General features: G+C 40.2%; 2 long non-coding RNA genes across 2 annotated transcripts; one reads left to right on the top strand and one right to left on the bottom strand.

Annotated features, from left to right (window-relative positions):
• Window positions 1-11,959: 11,959 nt before the first annotated feature.
• Window positions 11,960-24,280, bottom strand: LOC148190390 (uncharacterized). The gene is made up of 3 exons (XR_015777448.1): window positions 24,026-24,280; window positions 12,894-13,022; window positions 11,960-12,229 (listed from the first exon to the last, which is right to left on the bottom strand). It is a non-coding gene; the product is annotated as an uncharacterized LOC148190390 (long non-coding RNA).
• On the top strand, window positions 19,481-22,550 carry LOC148190391 (uncharacterized). The gene is made up of 2 exons (XR_015777446.1): window positions 19,481-21,821; window positions 21,917-22,550. It is a non-coding gene; the product is annotated as an uncharacterized LOC148190391 (long non-coding RNA).
• Window positions 24,281-24,698: the final 418 nt, after the last annotated feature.

Consider the following 24,698-nt stretch of genomic DNA (forward strand, 5'->3'; position numbering starts at 1 on the left):
CACGACAGGGAACTGAATCGAAAGAAAAACTTCTCTATCTCTTGAAAGCGAGACTATCCATTGACAAAAACAGTAATTTTACTGTGTTGAACATGGTAGTTTTTTGCATGACATTGCTGAATCCAAACTAACCCTTTAAAACACCAACTTTTTAAAACAATTTTGATTCTACAGTTTAACTAAGTAGAAAAGACTCTTCTTAACACACAAACATAAATCACATTCCATCAGAAATTAACACCACAATTTCGTTTTAGAGTTTCATGTGAACAGCTCGTCTCCATAACTCCATGTTTACTTCTCATTTCATACATGCCAGATAAACAGAGGTATTCCCCTTAAAAGACACGCAGATGAAGTTGACAAGACTTTGAGGCCAGGGTAGTTTCTTTGATCATTTCATTTGAATTTTAAATGTGGTTTGGCAATTCGTTCATCCCTCCACCACGCTGGGGTTGACAGAAAGCAGCCACCTCTAAAAAGCACGCCTGTTCTGGGAAAAGACATAGGCTGAAACACGGCCATCTTACATTTAGAATCAAAGATGCCAAAGTAAACGTCACAAAGCTCGGACAGCTGAAAGAGGCTTGTGTGAAACTCTAGCAACATTGTAGCCATCACCTCCTTGACCTCTGACCCCTGCAGGACTCATTAACCCCTAACCCAGATGGAGTGGCCTGTGCATATGACAGCAATACCCCATAATGCCTCTCTCACACACATACACATACACATATTTTTGTTAGAGCAAGTAGTGTGCTGATGAGAGAAGTGAGAGGGGATGTGAGTACACAGATGTGCCAAGTGCCTGGCTGAAACCAACACACATGGTCATCAGCAAGAGAGGAAGTGAGAGAAGTGTGTGTTGCTGACTTTTGGTGTGGGGGACGGGAAAAGAGAGAGAAAGAAAGAAAGAGAGAGAGAGAGAGAGAGAGAGAGAGAGAGAGAGAGAGAGAGAGAGAGAGAGAGAGAGAACTGATTTCTCAATAAACCCACAGTGTATACAGCAGAAAAAACTGGTGGTTTTTATTTTTATTTTTAGCAGCTAAACTAATGGGACTTCCCACACTCACAAGCGTTCATGCATTAGACATTCACATTTTATATTAAAGCCATTAGACTGTAAATCTTATTAATGATAAAAATCAAAGTGCAAATTACATTTCATTTCGGACCTGAATCCCAAAAATGATTGAATACATTTCAGCGCAGACTTTTTTTGGATTAGGTGGCAGGACCCTGTGACTAAAAGTAGTCTGTGAAGTGAGAATGAAAACGTGTGCTTATTGCAGTACATGAACTATGTGAGAACATCAGGTGGTACAGCAGGTGGGGAGTGAATGTTCATCACAGGTTTGGGAACAAATGACAAGATACAGGTGCAGATAACGGAGTAAGTTAGAAATGGGGTACAAACTGTATAGACTCTTGTACAGCGGATGGAAACTTTTAACCTCACTTGACTGGATGATGTGAAGCGGGAGGGATTTGTCTCTGCAGTTTTAAACTGATTAGATAATTGTGGGAGGAGGGAAAATATATAGAGAGAGAGAGCAAAGAGGCTTAGTTAAACTAATTAAAGGAATATAATTTAGTGGCATTTAAGGGTGAGGATTGCAGATTGCAACCAGCTGAAACTCAAATCTGAACTCCTGTTTCCTTCAGTGACTCCTTCAGTGTTCATTGTTCAGGAGATTTTAACCAAGAGTTTTTTTCCTCTTCAAAACAAATGGATCAGGTGTTTTAAACAAGTAAAAACACCAGATAAAGCAGTCTCATGTTACAAGTCTTTGTCTCTAAAATGCTTCTAAGCTCCTCACATGGGCCTCTAACCCAGCACCTACTAATGTGTGCTCATCTTTTTTCTCTGATAACTTAAGATCCAGATGTTCAGAAGTTTTTGGGGGGTTTTTTTGTTGTTTTTTTTTACCAGGACCTCATCTGCAGAGGTTTCTTCCTCTTCAAAACAAATGGAGCAGGTGATTTAAACTGACAAAAGCACTGAACTATGGTGGCCAATGTGAAACCGTAAAATGTACCAATGTCAGTGTTTGTCGGTTCTGGGCTACTGTAGAAGTGTAACATGGACTCCATGGACAAGGGCCTGCTCCCTGTGTCTGTATAAACAGCACAATTTAAGGTAACGAAAACACAATTCCTCTCTTTAGGTGATTATACACTAAAGAAAAACATATTTATTATATTGCATTCAATTTCTGCCATTACCCCCCCTAAATTCTACACCCTTGACCTTTAAGGAGCAAATAAAAGCTCCAGTAAAAGCAACAAATTTGGGAAGGAAGAGTTTGACTGCATGCTAAGCCCCATATAAGCTAAATCAAAAACTCAAAAATCCTTCCTCTCATATTCAACAAGGCATCCAATAGAAGAACATATTTTCCCCAAAATTTATAAGAATTGCCCTCACTAACCTGACTCTAGTTTATGCCGATGACGTAACCCTTCAATAAACAACCATTTTGCCCATATAAAAATATATATATTGATAAACACAATTCAGTAACAGGCTGAAAACAACTAAAAACAGATGATCAGCCATCATCTCATTTAATCTGTATCTCATCACATTAATATCAAATTTAAATCCCACATGGCAACAAGGCGAGATGTTTTGTTGCATGTTTACCCCACGACCTACTCTCCAGATACACACGCGAACACACACACACACACACACACACACACACACACACACACACACACACACACACACACACACACACACACACACACAATTTTCCCTGTTACCTGTTATAGAAGCCTTTGCTCCTTTGCCCCCCTCCCCTAAGATGTTGGCAGGTATAAAATGAGTTTTTGGGGAGAGAGAGATAATGATTCCCCCATAATCACCAGAGGCCAGCTCTGGTTCTGGCAGGTGCTATCACAGTAGCGACCCAGTGGTGCCTTCTCCCCTGAGATAAGGTCATGGGGATGATGGGAGGGAGGAGCAGGGGAGGAGAGGAGAGCAGGGCAGAGGGGGGCAAAACGTGTGTTACAGGCGAGCGACTAGCCCTGCCTTATCTCCCCCCAGCGGCTGCCGCTACTGGCTCCCAGATGCGGCGGGCCAGAGCAGCCGTGTCAGAGAGATCCCTCTATCAGCGACACACAGGCACCCCTCGCCAAACACAAACCCAGCAGGAGGACACACCAGGACTTCATTACCTCTTTAAAACTCCAATCAGCATGCAGGAGAGAGGCAAAATAATCTGCAACTTCGTTGGTGTATCAAAAATGCATCAAATCCTTCTTTTTCGTTTTCTAGCCGGGTTATTAATTGACATACCAGTACAATTTCCTTACATTGATGGAGGACAAGTTTCTCTCCACACATACAGAGCTCTCTTACTGTGTTGGTCATGAGATGGACAAGATGCAACTTTTCACCTTGTACAGCCAAAGTAAAGCATTTGAAAGTCATTGGTTGGGACGGCTGGCGTCGGGTGACGAGAGACAGCCATATGGCGAGGCGTCTTGTCTGCCTGCAAGACACCTGGCCACCCCTAACCGGCTGAACTTTTCAACTCTGCTCAAAGCACTATGAGTAAGCACATCCTTCAGTGCTATATATGTACAGTATATAACATTTAAATGTTCTAAAATGTTTTGCTTCTAATACAGCTGAAGTGAATACTTTTAATTTGATGTATAGGCAGCAGAAACTTTACAAAACACAATTATGAAATACCTGAAACTTGAAACTAACATTGCTATAACTTTGATCTTGGTTTACTTTTATTATAGCTGAAACCTCACAAATTTAAACCCACAATCAGAGGTGTAAATATAGACAGTAGAGGCAGAATGGTTGCACTGGGGCCCCTGGGGTGGGGGGACGTAGAGAGAGTGCGCCCTCCAACAATAGTTTGTGCCAGAGCTGGTAAAGTCAAGTCAAGTCAATTTTATTTATAGAGCCCATTATCAAAAAACATGGTTTGCCTCAGAGGGCTTTACAGTGTACGACATCCCTCTGCCCTTAGACCCTCACATCACCCAAGGAAAAACTAAAGTTATCGTTTACAGTAATGTTAACTAACTTAACACTAACCTACATCCTTATGTTCAAAGCGTACCACAATGTAAGGGGGTATTTTAAAAAACACATACCACTTAAACTAACAGTTACGATAAGTTTAATATTTATCTAGCATTACCGACATCCTTATGCTCATAGCTAGCAAAATGAAACACAATTTAAGACTGCGGCCAAATAAATTATTTTAATCCAAATTTACAAGTTAATACATAAGATGTGCCAGTAATAACTTATCATTACATCAGAAATGTGGATAACGTTTGATTTATTTACTGTGAACAATGCTCAGATGACAGCCTGTTTTCACTTTGTTATATATATATATATATATATGTATATGTATATGTGTGTGTGTGTGTGTAAGAAATGAAGAGAAAAGGTCTCTTTTGGGTAAAAATGGATAGACGATTTTATTTAATGATAAGAAAAGGAGATAAATGGCGGTATGGAGGTGGGTGAAGGTGCTATGGGTGGGGCAGAAAATGGGCCTTGTGAGTAGAAATATGACTATGTTCAAAAAACTCACATTAAATAACAAAACATGACATTTGCTATATATATATATATATATGCCAAATAAAAAGGCAAATCCATCTACATCATGGGTTTTTTTTGTCTTTTTGCAAAAGTCAGTCACTCGCTCGACTCCGACAAACAAGCGGCATGCTGACTTATAGGCCAAAAATGGCGGCTGTCAGTTGTCAGCTGTCTGTCAAAGACATATCCAAAGATGCTAAGCAGAACTTTTGGGGACAGAAGCTCTCTATTTCACACAGAAGCCATCAAAAGGCTCTTCACTATGAAGCGGTGTTAGCGGTAGCCAGCCTTTGCTTTCTTTGTAACTTTTTAACTAAGTTGTAATGCTAAGTTAACGTTAATGCTAAATTGATGAAAATGCAGTTGGGTGGGCTTTAACTACAACTTTTTGCTACAGTTAACACTTCTGTGGGATTGTCAAAGAACAAAAATACTACATTGAATAGCTGACATGATGAGCTAACTTTACGAAGGTGAAGTTTTGCCATAACGTTAGCGGCTATAAGCTAATGTTACCTTAACTTTGCTGCTGCTTACATAATGTATGAAGTTATATACACTTGTCACTTTGCAGCAAATTTTGCAAACACTATGTTGCCTCACCTTAGAACAAATGTAGACATCCTTGTTTGTTTATCTTCTTCAAGTTGAGCAAACAGTTTAATCCAAAGGAGAAACTCTGTTTATGTCAGGTTTAGGGAACAGGATAAAATACACTCCACTCTCTAGCCTCTCAGGCTACCCCCCTTTCAGTGTTGTGTTACCAAATGCACTTTGTTTGACAATTTCTTAAATTAAAGCTGCATGACTTAATAAACAAGCAGGAAATTCAAAATTTTCTTTTCTCTGGAGGTCTACAAGCAGGATGTCTGGGTGCACAGCTGCACGAAATGTGATTGGCTCATGGAATTCTAGGGCGGGGCTTAGCAATAGGTCAATTCATTATTTTCTTCGGTATTTTTGTCATTCACATCCATGCAATGATGATATCTGGTTAGCGCTATCAAATGTCCCCAATGTCAAGTTTGTGTGATGAGATGCTAAGATTATATAGCTCATTTAGATGCATAACTAGTAAATAAGGTGACAGCAAACAACTAACAATGGCCAGTCGTGATAGCGTGCACTGGGGCCTGTTGTAACTACAGCACTGTAAATCGACTAAATCAACCAAATTAACCCTTTGAAACCTGGACTCGTCATCACTTTTCTTGTGCTGAACTCGCACACCTTATAAGAAAATAAAAAATTAGAAAAAACACTGGAAACAGTATTTATAAGTATTACAATTATATTACAGATTAAAAATTGAAAAATCTATTTTTGTGCTCTTTTAGGGATTAGGTAATTTCCTCGTTTTTTGCTGTTTTTTTCTTTTCTTTCGCAAATTTTCAGGTAATTTTCAGGTAATTTTCTTGGCAATATTCTGGGTCATTTCTTGTAAAATTACTCATTGCCTTCTTCCTATATTCTTGAAAGGAATCAGGTAAATTTCCTCAGGTTTCAAAGGGTTAACTCACATCTGGTTATTTGAATTATCTCAGAAACAATTTGAATTATTATAATCTATACTAGAATAAGACCATATAAAGAGAGGAGACTATTATATGAGCTTTCACACAGGAAGAATATATCATAATGTTTCTGTCTGAATGGTACAAAATAAAATGCAGCACCTGGAACTGACAGTTTCCATTTCAGTTAACTAATTTCTTTGTAAGCTTCAACAACAGTTCATAGAATATGTATGTGACTAGAGTTTGTATTTGTTTCCATTTGGCCACAGTGAGACAGGATGAATGAGAACACTCGAGTGTCTCTTCCAGAGGGAGTTACTGCAATGAATTTGGACCCGCATAAAGAAGAAGAAGAGAAAAAAAACAAAGTATCCACTGGCAACCTCCTTCTATCAGCAGCAACCAGACAAATAAGTCAGTCGAGGCTTGTTCACCTTCTCTCTCTGTGGTGTTTTTAGAATACACACCTGTTTGGCACAGACAGCGTCAGAAAAACCTCCAGATCTTAACAGAACTCTATAAGTTAAACCGTCCCCATCTGTCACAGTCGAGCTCCACACAGATGCACATTGAGCGCCTCCTCTCTCTTATCCTTCATACAGCAGACTTGGCACTCATTCAAGAACTGTCAAAGCACACCTGCTAAATTAAGCCTGTTCTCATACTTGCACACACACATACACACACAAGAACAGGAGTACGTAGTGTATACACACATACACAAGTGGACACACATGGCCATGCATGCACACACTCACAGATGCTGATAAACTCACAGTGATATTACACTGATATAGGGATACTGGGGATAAAATATACATTGCAATTTATGGCACGTTTGTTTGTTTAAAACCAGATAAATACATAAAACTATATTAATAAATTTTTCAAATTCATATTTGTAAAAAGAATACAAATTTGACAAATTATACAGTTTAACTTTTTTTGTATAAATTCAGAAAATTTCTGTCTATATAGTGTATATACTGATGTGTTTGTAGATCATCTGACAAATATGAGTCTGACATTATAACTTCATCAAAAACAGTTTTAAACTTTGTTTCTAATAACATGTTTTTCAATGTTTTATTTAAAAGTTTGAACAAATTTGGTCATGTTTTTCCAGCTTTATGTATTGCCCTCATGCCGCTCTGGAAAAAGAAATCTGCCTGTTGATGACAAACTGATTAGATCAGAACTGAAATGAAAAATGCAATATGTTACACTGAAGCTGATGTATTAACGTGATAAAGTCACATTTGACAGGTTTAATATGCCTCTGTCAAACATAACCCCATTCTCTCAATGCCCTAAACTCTGATCTATCGCTGCCTACCTCTCTTGACCCCCTTAAACCCAGCCTCTCCCTCTCTTGTGGCTCGTGGCATGCACAGCCGCTGAGCTGCTCTAAATAGGTGCCACTGTGAATTGGAGACAGATGGAAACGAAGGTTCCCTGCAGAGTGGTTCCCCTGCAGCTGTGCTATGTACCCGGTGCCAGGGAGTGATGACAGCTCAGCAAGGGGGCACCCAGAGATATAGAAGACAGCGCCATCTCCGTCTCACTCCCTCTCTCCCTCTCACACACACACACAAACACACACACGCAGGCTGTGCAAAGGTGCAAAGAGGAGAGGTGTTAGCTCCACTACCAGCCTCCAGGAATTTGAAAGTAGAGATTTAAGTGAGGAGACAAGCGATAGACTGCTATAACACAACACATTTCCACTATGGCAACCAAACAAACAGACACACTAACACATGCCTAAAGACTCATACATTAAACATCAGCCCGCTGCCCTCCAGGAAATAATAATTGAATGGGAAATAAAGTGATGTGTACAGTGCTGCCCATTGTAGGAGTCTTCCATTGTGATTTTATATCACTAATATTAGCATTAGTATTATGTAGTAGCATTGGTAATAAGTTTTAACATTTATTTTAGGTTAAGTTACATGGTGTATGCCATGTAATATAAGTCACATATGTACATACTCCATGTGACTTACACAACATGGTTAAAATAAGTCAACTTTGCCAACAGTTTGCCAACGGTTTCCAACAGGCTACAAACCCCTGCAAACCTCCTTCCGACATGGACTTTTTCGCTACTTAGACTAATGTTACGTAAGACGCATAACAACAAACACAGCCATTAATTACACTCGTAACAGCAGTCTGTGCATAGCTGGGCTTAAACTTGTCTCTTCTAACGCATATCTATAACCCCTAATAACACATAAATCACGTGATGAAATTCAAACTGGGAAACAGTTCAACATTTTGTGAAATGTGTTAATTTTCTTATGCTTTTTCTCAGATAGTTACATGAAACAGCTGGTATTGGTGGCCTATGTAACGCTTATCAGTTAAATTTTCCCTTAAAAAGTGAAAACTAGAAAAGAATTTTCTAAAAATGTATTTTTGTTCATCAGATAAATTAAGAGAATTAAGATTCATAAGTTGCTTTTCCAAATGGATCAGGTGATTTGTGAAATGTTGGATAGAAAAACTGAGACACTTAAAATCAGAGAGTTTTGGTCTGTGTAATGTTTATCAGTTCAGTTTTCTATCTGCGTGTTAAATAACTACAATCAGCGGCTAGTTAGCTAAGCTTAGCATTAAGACTAGAAACAGGGGGAAACAGCTACTCTGTAGTCTGACTGTCCTCCGTTTCTTGGCCAGGACTGATCAAAATCCTATTTTCTTACCAAAACCTGACAAAATGTTAATTTTATTTAAATTTGTAATTAAGTTAAACTTTTTAAGTAATTGAGCTAAATTGTTTGATTGAGAAAAGGCAATGAGAAACTATTGTTATCATAATTTTATATCTAAAATGATGCCACAGAATTATTATTATGATTAAAAAATATTTTTTTCAGGTCATTTTCTTACTTTATTTTGTTATTTACCTTTCTTTTTCTGTAATTGTATTAGGTTGTTTATTTCATTTTGCTTTTTAGTCTTTATATATATATATATATAGTGTATATATGGGTCATTTCTTCTTAAGTTGCTCATTTCGGAGCCTCGGCTCCAAAGGGTTAACCAAGTGAAACTCTGCTATGACACAATTGGCCAAATATTTCATCTTTAAAGCTATATATGAAACCAAGTGTCTTGTTAAGGTGGGAGTTTGGGGCAGTTTAGTGCAAAATTGAGACTAACCAGCAGGCAAAACTAATTATAAAATGTGGTGAAGTCAACAGTTCCAGACCTGTGGGACAGTGTGTCAGTTGGAGCACGAGAACCATGCGCTTTGACCAAGGTGTGTGAGCGAGTGTGTGAGAGAGCGAGAGCGAAAGAGAGAGAGAGAGAGAGAGAGAGAGAGCAAGGCCTTCTGAATTTACCTGCAGCTAATTAGCCTTGTCTAGCAGTCTGACATATTGTGTTCAGGGTCATGTATATTTCATGAGAGGAGGCTTCCTGTAAAGGTCATTGTGGAATTTTCAAATGAAGAGACACCTGCTTTATTCATCGCATATAATTGTATGAATTATCAACTCTTTGCCTAAGTTTCAACTCTCTCTGGGGGAAAAAATACATCAGTGGATGGTTTGAAACTATGAACGCAATCATTCCTAGCAATTACAGTGTACTGAAAATGATTATTCCTTTAACATTGCTGGAATCATTGCAGTGGTTTCTAACAATAATTACTAGTGGTGCTGTTACATTGAATTGTTTTCTCTGTGTGTGTGTGTGTGTGTGTGTGTGTGCTCGTGTGTGTCACTTTGTGCTGAGAGAGAGAAACAGGGGGAGAATAAGGGTGAGATGCAGAAAGTGTCAGGGTGCTGCTGCTCATTAGAGCTGTATTTTACACATAGAGGGGAGTCCAGGGAGTACTTCTGTTTGATCTGCTTTGCATAAACCAATCCAATCTAACCCAGCCTGTGAAGAAAAATCAATTAAATTCTCCTTAATTGGACTGACAGTGCACTCTAAAGTAGAACAGCAATCAATATTAAAGATGAAAAATGAAGCCAAAGGCCATCTCACTCCATTGATTTACACTGAAAGGAGGAGGGAGCTAGATATTATTGCCACATAGGAATATGAGCTATTGAGCTCCATAATGTTGTTATTGTCTCAGTATTGAAATGGATAGGCTGGAAGTGAGCACGGGCTGACAGCGCCAATTAAGGTTCGCTGATCTGTAAACGGACCTGGGTCAAATACTATTTGCAAATACTTTTGTTTATTCTTCTTGAGAGTCATATGGAGGAGGTTTGTATGGTGGTACAAAACACAGAAACGACTGATGTTCAGACATTCAAATAAAGCCACACTACTCTACACTCACTTTGCAAAACTCATCTTCAGTGTTGGGCAACTTACACAAAAAATGTTGATTACTAACTGATTAAGATTTATTGAAAAAGTCTTTATATTACTTCAAATAACTAAACTAACTATACACCTAATAACATTTACTTGTGTGTCTCCAGGGATGGCAACTTCCATCCGTTGGCGTAATCGTCTCAATGCCACCATGAGGTTTACATTTCTGGTTTTGGATGAAATTTCTCATCAAATTTAACATGGATTGCTATAAAAATTGATTCAGACATTCATGTTCCCCTCTGAATGAACTGTAATCACTTTACTGATCCAATAAAGCTACAGTTGGGAACTTTTATGAAAATAACTTACTGACACTGTCACTGTATTCTGAGAGAAGTACCTGAGATGGATGATGTATGACAAAAGAAAATCATGTCCCTCCCCTCCCTCCTGCTTTTATTAGGGTTCAAAAGAAATGACTGCAGTGCACCAAAACAACTAATCAGAGCCAAGGAGTCTCACATGCAGCTGTCAGTCATGTCAATCACTGCTCGTGAACTACGGTCAAGCTGTCAAACTAGGTAGCCATGATCAGATGAATCAAGATTTTGTTACTGCGTTGTCTATTTCTCACCTCAAATGTTTTCAGAAACATATTTTAGTGTACGGTTGAACTGCACATGAGAGACTTTGTGGCAGCTGAACAAAGCACCAAGAACGACCCACCAGATGGAGCAAACTTTGTCATTTTACAGCTAAACTACAGTCTTTATTCAAATCACATCAGTACTGCCTACTTTGACAATTTGACCACAGTTCACAAGCATTGATTGACATGACTGACAGCTGCGTTAGAGCCTCCACGGCTCTGATTGGTTGTTTTTGTTCAGGTGTGGTAATGCCAATAGAAGTGCTACAAGGCACTGATTGACTGTTTTCATTGATATGCAGTAAGGCGGTTAGAAACACGGTCTGATTTTGTATTTTGTGAATATAGTGACAGTTTCAGTCAATAAAACAAACTTTTTATAAAAGTTGCCAACTACAGCTTGCACTTTTCATCAAGCACAGCGTTTCCCAAACCTCATCTCAAGTACCACTTGTCCTGCATGTTTTAGATCTCTCCAACGCAGCTGAATTTAACGATCAGCCTGTCTTTAAGCAGCTTCAGGAGTTCAGAATGAGTTGATCATTTAAATCAGCTGTGTTGAAGCAAGGCGAGATCTAAAACATGCAGGACAAGTCGTACTCAAGGAGAAGTTTGGGAAACGCTGATCTAGCGCATCAGCTCTGGTTCACTTCTCAACCCAGTTCAATCAAAGGGCCTCCAACTTCAGAGTCTCTAGAGCCACAGGTTACATTAATATCTTTTGTATTTGACTCTTGAGGTAATACAAAAATTAGGAAATTATTGTATAATAAGCACCCAGCCTACAGCTTGGATGTAATTTATTGTCCATCCACAGCTTGCTCAGCCCTGTTGAGTGCACAAGTTTTGTCCTCACAAAAAAGTTCACAGGCCCTCTGAACAAAAGTCATTGATTGTATTGTCCCATCTTAGAAACGTACAAAAACTACTTTGCTTCAACTTTACTTGAAGGCGTAAGTCCACCTCTTATGGCGGAGGCTAGCCGTTTGTTTGTGTATGCCTACATGCTGGCACGTTAGCAGTCTGTCCTCTGATTAAATTTGCTAAACATACTGTTCAGGTATCATCTCATGCTTTTCCTTTACTCACTGTCCCCCTCTCTTCATCCTCCTATGTCCTCTCTCCGCACGGCTGTAGGACAGGACAGCAATGTTGCTCACGTCCCTCACACATTGACTCCAAAAGCTGGCAGATGGATAGACAGACAGATGTGTAATCAGCAGACAGATGGATTGACCAACCATCAAAAGACAGGCAGCTGTTCAGATAGTTAGAGAGTGAGATGAAAATACACTTTTGGGTCAGGAAGGACCTAAAACATAAAACAAACATGTCCTGTAATAATACAGCAGGGTACACTACATGATGTTTATCACTCTGGGGTTGTTGGGTAAACTGCACTGAGGCTAAATTAAGGTAAACAGAGAAATAATCTCACCTTGTTTTACTTGGTTATGAATTTTTAAGTTTGTTACTTTTTTTTACCCACAAAAAAATGACAGACTGAAGAAGTCAATGTGGAGCAGACACAAGTACTGCAATGCAGTATAAAGTAAGAACATCGAGGATGAGTTTGAGGTGAAGATAATACATCTGAATCTGGCAACCAAGCTTATGAATAAAGTTTTGCATTTACACAGTATTTAAGTTTTCATTTTGTTATATTTGGCAGATTGAAACCTAACCCCTAATCAGATTGATTACCTTAATTTTTTCTTTTCATACTCCATGTTTATGTCAGTCAGCTGCTCAAACAATAAAAACACAATAAAAGCATGCTAATATTAATTATCATAAATTTAATAGGAGAAGTGCAGTAGTGCAAATGGAAGTTAGACTCCCAACCCACCTATAGGACTCGTGGTGAGGGATGGAAGGTCTGTGAGGAGGAATGGAGGTGGCTGAGATGAGGCTGGCGTGGGTAGATAGTGAAGCAAAGCATGGAGAGCAGGTGAATCCAGGTAGTTGAGTGGTCATCCTGGAGCGTGGGAAAACACAGGAAACACTAAGAAGCAAAATACCACAAATAACTGTAGACAAGGGCGATGCATGGCTACCACAAAAGGTTGAACAACAATCTGGCAGTGAGGGGTTAGACAGACAAAATACAAACACTGCATGTGGATGAAGTGATGGGGGGCAGCTGAGCTTGATAAGCTGATAGCAGGCAGGTGAATATGATTAAAAGAGTCAGGGGCTACTGAAATCAGAGAAGGAGACCACGCCCACGCCAGCACACACAGACAAAACAAAACAGAGAGAAAAAGGCAAATGGGGACATAGGAAAGGGGAAACACTTGGGATAACACATATGGTGGGGCATGGTCATTACACCCTGAAGTATTTTGGTTTAGTGTCTGACTGTGTTTATATGTTAACTTAATAAACTGAAACCAACTCTGAGCTGTAAGAGATATTGGGCGGTTATTGGGCTTGCCTCATCACTCAGTCAGAGGAGGCAACACCGCAGGAGATAAGCTAAGCGCACCGGGGTGCAGATAAGGCACACATCCTTGACTTGGCATCAAAAACCAATGACACTCACTATATGTTGGGCCTATAAAGTAAAGTGGCTGGTATAGCTGCAAGGCTTAGTGTTAATTAATTCCTGTAGACTCAACAATTTCTTAACTGCTCTCTGCGCTGTGACAAAACATTTGAGCTGATGCAAATTCAGTCCAGGTGGAGCAAATTGAGCTGAAGATGCATCTGCAACTAAAGTGAAAAATTCATACAACCCAATTTATAAACATAAGGAGACAAGAGAGAAAATGAAGGTTTAGAGTTAAATAAAAGTAAGAACATAGGCTTTGATATCGAGTTATATTTTAGCTCTCTTACAAAAACACGAGTGTAAAGCACATAGTGAACGTCAGTGCATGTTTTATTGCCAGCTAATGTACAGTAGAGCCCTACACAGGACTGTTTTGTTAACTTCACCACTGCCTGTTCCTTCTGACCATTATCACATGCTCCCGCAGTGTGTGTGTCTGCTCGCGTCTGCACCCGCAGCCTAGGTGGGGGAGGCTCCGTGAGGGTCGGTGAGGCTGATTAAATAGTAGTTGGATATGGTTGCAACCCTGACCCACACAAAAAATGCAAATGTTTATCGCAGTCTGTGTTATGTTTTAAGGTAAATAACAGTTCAGCAATGGATATTGTTGTTTTTAAAATTATCTTTCGTAGAACAGAGATGCGCACAACAGACTTCCTCAGCCAAGCCGGCTACTTGGGTTTGAGAACTCGACTAACTTGAATGGGGACAAAATAATTCAATTGTGTGGCTTGTCTAGACTGGCAGGGTCTATAACGTAAGCACAGTTCACCCAGCTTGGTTGTGATTGGCCAGTGAGCCCGCACTCTCTAATTTGCATCCTGAATGATAGGCACGCAGAAAGGGCAACTGAAAAGACAGCCTTTAGCATTGATTAGGAATAGCACGCCAAATTAAGTTAAATTCCAACAAATCGTGGGACTCATAGTTGATTTTGTCTGCCCTCTCCCACCTGCAGCAAACTTTGTGTTGGATTCCAGTCCCAGAACAGTCGTCTAACGTACAGTCATTGCGGTCTCCATTGGTCTAATCTGTGCAAATAAAGCACGGTGGCTTTTAGTTCATCATTTCATTCGAATGCAACTTAAAAACGAACTTTGAAGATTTTGTGTGAGATGCTCAAAGATTTTAATCTGTGTTCTGCAGGACCTCCCATTTTGAAAAATTATTCGTAGGGGCTGTCATGACATTCACAGCCATTAGAGCTCAGAGAGGGAAAGCGCCCTTCAATGTCAACAGCCTTACATCTCCACAGCCACAGCCCACTCCTTCCACCTCTCGCTGTCCTCTCCTGCCTGTCAGCTTATCAGGACCCTGGCAGACACTCTGATCAGGGTTGCTAAGCGCTGCCCGTATGTTTGTTTGCTCCTTATCCCACCTCATGGCATGGCATGCAGCACTGTGCGCCCCGAGCCCCTCATAGTACCCTGCATGGAAGAGAGAGATAAAACAAAAAAACTGCCACGAAGATTGCAGTCAGAGAAGAGGCAGTCATCACTGGAGGAATCTGAGTGCCCTTCCCCGAGGAGAGGAGAGGAGACGAGAGGAGAGGAGAGGAGACGAGAGGAGAGGAGACTGTTCGACATTTGAAAAGTTGTGTTTCACTACAGTATGTTACTGATATTCTAGGCACAGGTGTGCCAGTTAATTGTCTGAAAGCTTTAACTGAGTGATTGGCTGCCAAACCTGGTTTCTGTCAGTTTTAGTTGTGTTTGCCTGCAGGTTGGGATGCAGTTAAAAGCTGGTGTACACAGCTGCCTGATAATAGTAAGGTACGGCAGTGGGAGAGAGTATAACTTGTTTAAGGGAATCATCCCTTTGGGGCTTGCACCACATCTGGTGCCTTTCGGCTGGTAACATTTTTCTAGTATGATTTCTCTTAAATTCTTTATTGCCTGATGTTGCAGAGAAATTTGTAACTCTAAGTGCTCTAAAACAGTCATTTTCAAACTGTTGAAGCTTACATGTATCACTAAACGTTACGCGGAGCCTCCCTATGTTCAGTTTGTGAACTTACTTATTTCAAACCTTTAACCCTTTGAAGCCTTAAGCGACATCGCTTTGTTTTTGCTGGTTTCACATGCCTTTTACAAGTATTTCAATGTTTGAACCCTGAGCAAATTGGCTTCTTTCAAAGAAATGGGAAAAGGGCAATGAGCCACTTGGTGGAGAAATAAATAGATTTAGAATCAAAACAAAAAAAAAACTATGGGAAAAATGTCTAAGGGAAAAAAAGCTAGGGAAAGACTATATTTATAATTATCATAATAACATATTAAAAATAATGTTTCAAAATTGTTACCCTTTTGACCATTTTTACCAGGCCATTTCTGTGTTTGTTCATTTTTTAATTTTCTTTTCTTTTGTTGATATTTGGATACATACATGTGTGCCCCTCCTGTGCGAGAGTCTTGTGTTCAGAAGTCTATTGCCTATTAAATTTGTTCATTGAGAAACTTTCTACACAGGAACAAGTTCTTTGAAATGAATAAGAAATCCCTTTCCCATAATAAAAGCCTAAACATATGATTCATGCTGATGTGAGTTGTTGAAGACTTTATCTGAGTTTAGAGCTAAAATCGCTGGTGAGGGTATAGAGGATAACATTATTTCTGGCTAAACACTCAAGTAGTGTTTGCAAAAGCTGATTGATATCAGCACCTTGATTCATACTTCACCATCAGTGGCTCATTCATCATCTGCTTGGCCACAGCTTGCTAGTAACATCTAATTCTATTCACTCAGTTTTACAGAGGCACTGCCCATTGATCCCATGGCCCAAAATTTCTCCCTGCAGTTCCTAAACACATTCTCAGGAAAAAAATGTTCCCATATGTTCAGTGGCTGAAATATTGCTTGAAAATTTGTGAATTGATGGTAAAAAAAAAAAATCAACCTGGGATTGGTGGCTTAAACGCCGCTGGGGATCTAATGGCAAAAAGTGTGTATTTTCAGAGAAACTGGACTTTGGAGCAATAGCAGTATGTTTTGGGGATGACATGCTCTCTGAGAAATAGGCTTTCAGTCATGTGGGGCATTTCTTTGGACTGGTGGGGTTTTGGAATTTGGGGCTGTGGGAACAATGGCACCTGTACAAGAAAGCCTTTAAAACTTTTGTAGCGTAAACCTTCTTGGTCACTGTGTCTGCTGCAGCATCTCCTGCCACTACCTGAGTCACTTCCAAGGTCTGTAATATAACACTGTGTGATATCTTTTTATATCCTTTGCTACATGCCTGCCATTATAAGTAAGACCCTTTTTCATCAAGAAACTATTAGAAATTAGTCCCACTCGCCACCCAAGACAATTGGGATTGGTTACAAAAAAATACAAACTACACAGAGCATTTTTTTCCCCCTTCAGCCAGACCTTTCTCCAGCGCTGGCACAGTGCTCAAGAGAAGTGTGCAGAAAGCTCTGGCTCTGCAAGACTAGCAGAAAATGAACACAGAACCACATCTCTCTTTTTGCTGTTTCACAAGGATTAAATCAAATTGCCTGTCTTAACAGGCTTACCTTTGTTGATGAAATACTAGATGCCTCATTGATTGTAGCTGTGTGTCTCAGAGAAACACTTCTAAAACTAGTTAAGATCATGTTTGTTTATGTGGGTCACTGAGGTATTTCTGTAACTTATGTAAGACGGCAGCTTGAAGGTGCTAGTTGGATGCTTCAGAGGTGGTGCTTTGCTTTGACTCTCCCATCACCAGAAGGCAGAGGCAAGATGACAACTAGAACCCAGATCTGTCTCAGCAGATTTTTGATATATAGCGCGGCAAGCTCTCACACCTAAACGATGAAATAAATGTCACATGAGTTTCTCCCCAAATGACACTTATGATCATTCCAGTGATTTCTGCCACATCTATTTTCGAGATTTGGTTAAGCCGCGGATGAGATGGAACGTGAAACTCCAACTCACTCACACTTGTCATAGTTTAGGAAGTGTTTGAAGACATGACCAATGTTGTTATGTTATGGTGAGAACTGTCTCCTACCATGCACGTGTCAAGCAGTCTGCCTCATCATGTATGTAATATCTGTATAAAAGTACTCCCCTAGTTCTTAGCTATTTACTTCTTGGTAAGCAAAGCCATGTCTAGAACTTTATGTGATGGTGAAGGTCAGAAGCAGGACAAAAAGATATACAGTAAAGAGACAGACAGTAAAAAAGAGCTAGATAGGCATAGCCAAACAGAGCGAGGGAAACAGAAAGAGGAAGAGATGAGAGACAGCGCAGTGCCCGGTGGAGGGAGAGGAGGAGGAGGCATTGAGTAAATAGTCAGCGGCTCTAATAGGAATATCAAGCCAGTGAAAGGTAAACAGGCTTCTCCAGGCAGATACAAAGGGAATGTGGCGGCTTTGAGAGCGCTGGAGTGCCGGCACGCCACTGTGGCACTGCGATAACGGCCCCAGGCCTGCCTGCATCCCAGAGATAAGGCCGAGCACTGGCATGTGTCGCCCCTGATCCCAATTTCACAGTCAATATTCATCCAGCCCGACAAACAAGCAACATTTAAGATAAAAAATAAATATAGAGTCCTTCTGCTATTACCTCCTGTTTATTAATCTGCACACAGCACCCACTGCCTTTTAAACAGTAGTAAACACCCAGCCCTCCCCACCACACCCCCCCTCCCCCTCCTCCCTCTATCAGACCCCCCTCTCCCCTCCTTCCAGGCACTCCACTCCTCCTCCCAATCCTCTCTTCCTCATCTTTCCCCTGTCTTTCTGCACATCTGGGGATTTGCATGGCTTCACTTATTCTTCTGCGATTGCCGCAGGCATGTGTGTCTCTGTGTCTCTGCATTTGTGTATGAGTGAGTGTGAGCTGAGCACACCTGTGTATGCATGTGTGCATGATATTCTTCCCAGATATCTTACAGATATGAGCGTGCCTAGATGTGAATGTATGACTACTTTATTTGCTTGTTTGCAATAGGTGTTTTTTCAAGTGTGTTTCAAGCATCTCTGCGTGCCACATTTTTTGTGCTTGCATGTTAACATATGGAGTCAGGTCCCAGCTGTAAAGTTGAATCCCTCTTCATTGCCCTCTTAAGATTCTCCTTCCCTCACCTGGTACTCACACTGCAAGAAAAAGTCATTCAAACACGTCATTGACATTGGTAATCGCTAACAAAATTGTCCTTTCCTTAAGAAAGACGGGCCTTTCAACAGCAAAATATAAGTAAAATCAGCCATTTCACTTGGTATTTCTAACTCATCAAATACCGTGGCTAGGTCAGTGATTTCGGCTTCAAACACTGATGCAAAAAAAGCACCTCTCATGGCGGTATGATGGGCGGTGATTCACCCAGGAGCAATCTGTTTGCTACCTGTATGAGTGTTGAGCAAAACCATGATGTTTTTTTTTCCTAAACCTAACTACGTACTGTTGTTGAACAAGGAAATAAACATAAATACAAGGTGTTTTACCGACATTACTGAAGTTTATTTTGAAAAAGACAGTTTGCATCTGTACTTTGAAAAGACACAATGTATGTAACATGCGAAAATCACACAGTTTCGCAGACAGTCAACACCAGATGCAGGAGGATACCTAGCATGTCATATATAGACGTGTAATTCCACTGACCTAGTGGCAATATTTAACAAGTTGACGAGAATGTGATGATCCCACAGTAACAAATTTAACCATAATATAACGGTGAACTACTGGGAGCTGTAGTTGCCAGCATCCTACTGTTATTTTACAGTGTCACTGCAATTTACTTCAACAGTATATTACTGTAGAATGAGAGGTTTACAGGGTAATGCTGTAGATAACCTGCCAGTAATACACTATGTTTCTACAATATTGCTATTGCTATTGCTATTGTAATATACGCAAATGTTTTTTGTTACAATACACTATACTTAAAACTGTCTTCAAATTCATACTGATACAAAAAGTTGCACTTGTAAATAATACTATTTCTCTAAAATAGCTTGTTTTACCAATAAATAATATAGTTAAAACAGGGGTAAAATGGATGTTAAGAAATCCTTAAAATCAATTGAACTGAGTTGGAGATTACTGAAATATCTTTATCTTTTGGACAATTTCCCATTAAAAATGAAGTAAAATACTGGATTAAATGAGTTGCTAAGATTGATATTATTTTGAAAAACAGGCCTTAAGCTGCAGCCGACGGGCCAGCTGGACTCTGATTACCATCTGCAACAATCGCAGAGAGGACTGAACCAAGAGCTAAGCAGAGCTACTTGGCCTACAGCTTGTTTTATTTCTTTTGCTGGAGTAAGCACAGAGCGCTCTCTTCAATTAGCTTCATTAGTTTTGTGACACCAAGCGGTGTGAAAGGGCAACAGAGTGGTGAGATATGGCCTCACATAAGCCAGGATTGACACAGGTACATATTAGTCACATTACGGCAGCCGGCACAGACTCACTGTACAGTCGTTCTCACAGTTAAAGGCAGCAACATTACATTCAGCCTGTTCCATTATTTGCTGGCAGCTGGACTATAATCATTCTTATCAGCGCTCTTTATTGCTCCCTGACCACCAATCCTCAGCTCCCCTATCATACTCGCCATAACACCTGACCTGCTTCATCACAGCTCACTCACTCATCCCCTCCCTTCTCTATGGCCTTCTCCTGCCCTTCCTTTCTCTCCCTGGTACAGACCTGTCCATGCCTGGCCAGCTGGCCATATCCTTTTAAATCTGGCCTGGGTTGAGCTGCTGTCTCCAGGAGATTACTGCACACTCTCTTAGGCTCCACAGATGGGAAAGACAGGCTGCCAGCTGGCATCGGGACACCCACTATCCCCACTGGAGACTGGCCAACAGGCCTGCCTCTCTGCTCTAAACTGCCCATTCACACTCCTGATAGCTAGCCCTCCGACTTCCGACTTCCTGCGCTTACATTTCTCTCTCTCTCCCCCTCTATGTCTCTCACCCTGCCCCATCTCTCTTGTTCTTTTCCTCTACTATGGTGGTGGAAGTAGCAATCACAACCTTTTCTATCTGTAAATTAATCCCTTGAAACCTGAGCAGATCACTTTGATTTTTTCCAAAACTACTGGAAGAAGGCAATGAGCAACTTCATAACACATGGCCCAACAATAAGCAAGAAGTTTGGTAGATAGATAGATAGATAGATAGATAGATAGATAGATAGATAGATGGCAGAGATGTGTATGCCCACTCTCACCACCTGGGGTCTGCCTTTCAGGAATTCAAGAATCCACATGCAGAGTAAGATGTTTCATATTGAGGTTCGTCACAAGCCAAATACTGTCTCGTGGTATTGTCTATTAAAGAACCAACTGATGTGAGGAGATTACTTCAGACTTGTATAATTTCTCTCTTTGAAATGTAGGGAAGTTGAAGTAAGACACATATTCCTAAGTACACTAAACTGACCTAAAGACATACAAATACACAGAGCATTAATACTTTGTTACTTTCTATCTGCTCTGTCTTTCACAAAATGTTGCATCTGACTTTTCCTCTTTCTCCAATCACTTTCTCTCCATTCTTCAGCTGCGCAGACATTCGTTCTCTCCTACTAACTGCCCTACACACTGGCACATACATGCACTCACACACGTACAGACACACACTCCTTATCTCTCTGGCCCCCATTTTTAGAGAGCAGAGGAGAGAAAGGTGCGGACTGAGGGTTATTGAAAGGTGTCACATGTGCAGATGTGATAAGGGTGCCAGGTAGAGATAACCAAGCGCCCTTCATCACTATGTAACAACACACAGGCTGTCCTCTTGAGTTAAAACAGAACACACACACACACACACTGACATGTATATAATGTACCAGGATAGGACAAGTTCATTATCCCTGTGTGTGGTGGCATGATAAGGCCTAGATCTCCTGAAATAGCTATGCTATTGAGCTAAGACCTTCCACTGCTAAATAGAAAAAAAAAAGATCCTGGGGTAGAATATATATCATTATCCTCTCTGCTCTGTTATCTGTCACCTTCCATTACAGGAGAATAAGGCGCTTTCGTCCCAGAGGTAAACAGCTATCAGGAAATATGTTTTCAGATGTAGCGAGGACACACCGTTGTACCTCATGCCATAATAATGCTGTTGTCCCTGCTTACATGCGCCTCCTGCTGTATTCCCTGAACTCGCCACTGTTGGCACTTTCCACATGTAGACCAGCCGTGGGAAATGTGTCAAGTGCACCAAAGCAGGGGACAGCACTGTCAACACGGCCGTCTCCCTGCTGCAGAAGGTAATATGATATGAAAATCTATCTTTAGATATGCATGATTCTCTCCTGTTAACCTGGTTAAGATTTTGATTTACTTCTTCTCTCTTTATACTCAGGAATGTTTACATCCAGCTTGGTTTCACAAGGAGCTGTATAAAGCATGTGTAATGTTTAGCGTATATGTCCATAGATCTTTATAGCAGAATGGCCTTAGCTGCCTGAGAGAAAATGCGCAGAAACTTTTCTCCCCAGCCTTCTGCCGGACCACCTGCTGAGCACTGAGATGATTACAGTGCGAGATTGCTGTGCCAGATTACTGTGACCTCAAAGACCCTTCCAGATGGACAGACACACACACACACACACACACACACACACACACACACACTACACAGACACACAAACACCTGGCATCTCATTTTAGGAGACTATCTTGCAACCATAGCTGCTTGTGTTGATTACACACACACTGCATACAGTACATACTTACAAACACTCAATCATTCATCATGGCCCCTCGCCATGTGCATGGGCAAAGGGCAATGTGTCGCAGTAGGAAGCAACCGTGCAGGAACTTATGCTGTTGGGACCACAAGGTAACGGGACGGATGGAGGGAAAAAGTGTGTGTGTGTGTGTGTGTGTGTGTGTGTGTGTGTGTGTGTCAGTGTGGGTGTCTGTTATAAAAACTTTCTGTGACTGTATGTGTGTAACATGGTTGTGCACATATACAAAATAAAAGATTGATTCCATTTCTATTGTCATTATTTCAATCAATTATAATTTTTAGTGCTCACCAAAGTAACTGGTGAGGACATAGAAAGTCTTGAAGGGGGGTTAATAATTTGTTTGGAGACATGCAAAGTGAGACCGACTGAAAAAATTTCCAACAAGTGCAGTGAGTCATAGTGAACCCTTTCAGGTTTCAAAGGGTTAAAGCAAGGCCATTTAGAAACTGCTTTGAATATTTTCAGCAGTAACTTTGGTTGGTTATTTCTGTCTCCTTGTTTGATATTGCTCCGTTACCATTTTCACAGCAGTCAATTCGACTTGCCATGAGGAAAATCACAGGTGTTGCTAATTACATTAACAATGGCTCTGCTCTATTCAAGTGTCTCAATCAACAGGCTGTTTTCATGCACTGCTCACACATATACAAAAATAATACATCACAATTTGTAAATAACTACTAATTTGTAAACTACATAATTGGGAAGTCCACAACCATGTGGCCAATGTGCTCACTGGAGTAAAGAAAGAAGTAATATAAAGACAGAAAGTCCAGGTAAGGAGGCAGGTTGGGGTGTTTCCTCAACCTAAACTATATAACTTTCTGTTAAGTATCTAATGTCATTTGTTGTGCGCTAATTTGTTGGTGTCATACAAACCACTGAACATTGGATACGTTACAATAAACTATGACATTGTGACAGTGAGCCAGCACACACAATACCAGGACTTTGAATCTGAAGCAGCTAAACTGAATTCAGCTATCATAAATAATCAAATTATCAGCAATTAACATACAAAGTTAATTAAACAGATGGAAACAACGACCAAAGCTACACAAAAAACTGTAATAAATAAATCAGATTTAGGTCCAAACAACTGAAAAAACATTTGTAGAGACTTTTTTCACTGCCACTTATAATATATATATATATAATAGACACAGGTAAGATCCTGCACACAGGTGCTCCTACCACTTATAACCAAACATCCTCAGCTCTGTGGCTCTCTCAAGCATCAAAGATTATTCCACTACACACACACACACACACACACACACACACACATATATATATATATAAAATGAGCGAAATGACACAGGTGAGATCCTACACACAGGTGCTCTCATCAGCGTGAGAAAACCAGACATCTTATCTATGAAATCAAGGCCTATAATCTTCATGCCAAGGTGCCATTTTAAAAGCATGCCGAGGAATAATGTTAGTAAGTAACTTTTTTTTGTAAAGTGCTTGTCATTGACATATGTCACAAAATGCATTACACGTGCATTTATAACTCGCAGGAAAGAAGTTAAAGAAGTGTCTTACCGACAGTGGTGGGGGAAAATCGATTCACATAAGAATCTCGAGTCTCGTTTTTAACGATTCAGAATCGATTCAATAATCCTAAATCCTTGATTATAAACTATATTTGCTGAATGTAGTCTACTCTTAACCCTCTAAAACTTTTATCGTTTAGAAAAGTCGGATCGTCTTACTTCTTTCGCCGGTGAAAGCTGTCGGCTGTCCCGTTCAGAGAGATTTCTCAGATGCATCGTTGCTCTTTTAGAGGCCTCAGTATCCAGCCTGGGAATTCAGGTGCTTTTACGGGACCTTGTTCAATAAATACATAATGATAGATTCGACATTGGGTGTCTTCCGTCCATATTTTATCCATATCTCGATGATAAAAGTACAGTAGCATCGATGCTAAACGCCATATTGATTTCCCATAGTTCCTTTGGAGAGGTCAGAGGTTTGTTTCGGTTGTCCACCAATCGGAAGATGAGCCGACGCTTTGTATCCGGTTACGTATGCTATACGTCATCTGGAGCAAACTGCACTGTGATTGGCCGAATCCTGCTGTATCTATCGCTCTGTGATACTGGTAATGCCTCGTGCATTTAAATAAACTCTGGTAGCCCCAATAATAATAATGATAATAATAATAATAATAATAATAATAATGATGATGATGATGATAAAGATGATGATGATGATAATAATAATAATAATAATAATAATAATAACAACAATAATAATGATAATAATAATAATAATAATAATAATAATAATAATAATAATAATAATAATAATGAGACAAGGGTAAGTCTGACAAGCAGCAGGGCCTCATGTGGATGTAAACTCTGTGTTTACTGCAGTACATTCTCA

This window comes from Plectropomus leopardus, chromosome 1 (genome assembly GCF_026936395.1).
Source record: "Plectropomus leopardus strain MGB_pleo_1.0 chromosome 1, ASM2693639v1, whole genome shotgun sequence".
Classification (NCBI taxonomy): domain Eukaryota; kingdom Metazoa; phylum Chordata; class Actinopteri; order Perciformes; family Serranidae; genus Plectropomus; species Plectropomus leopardus.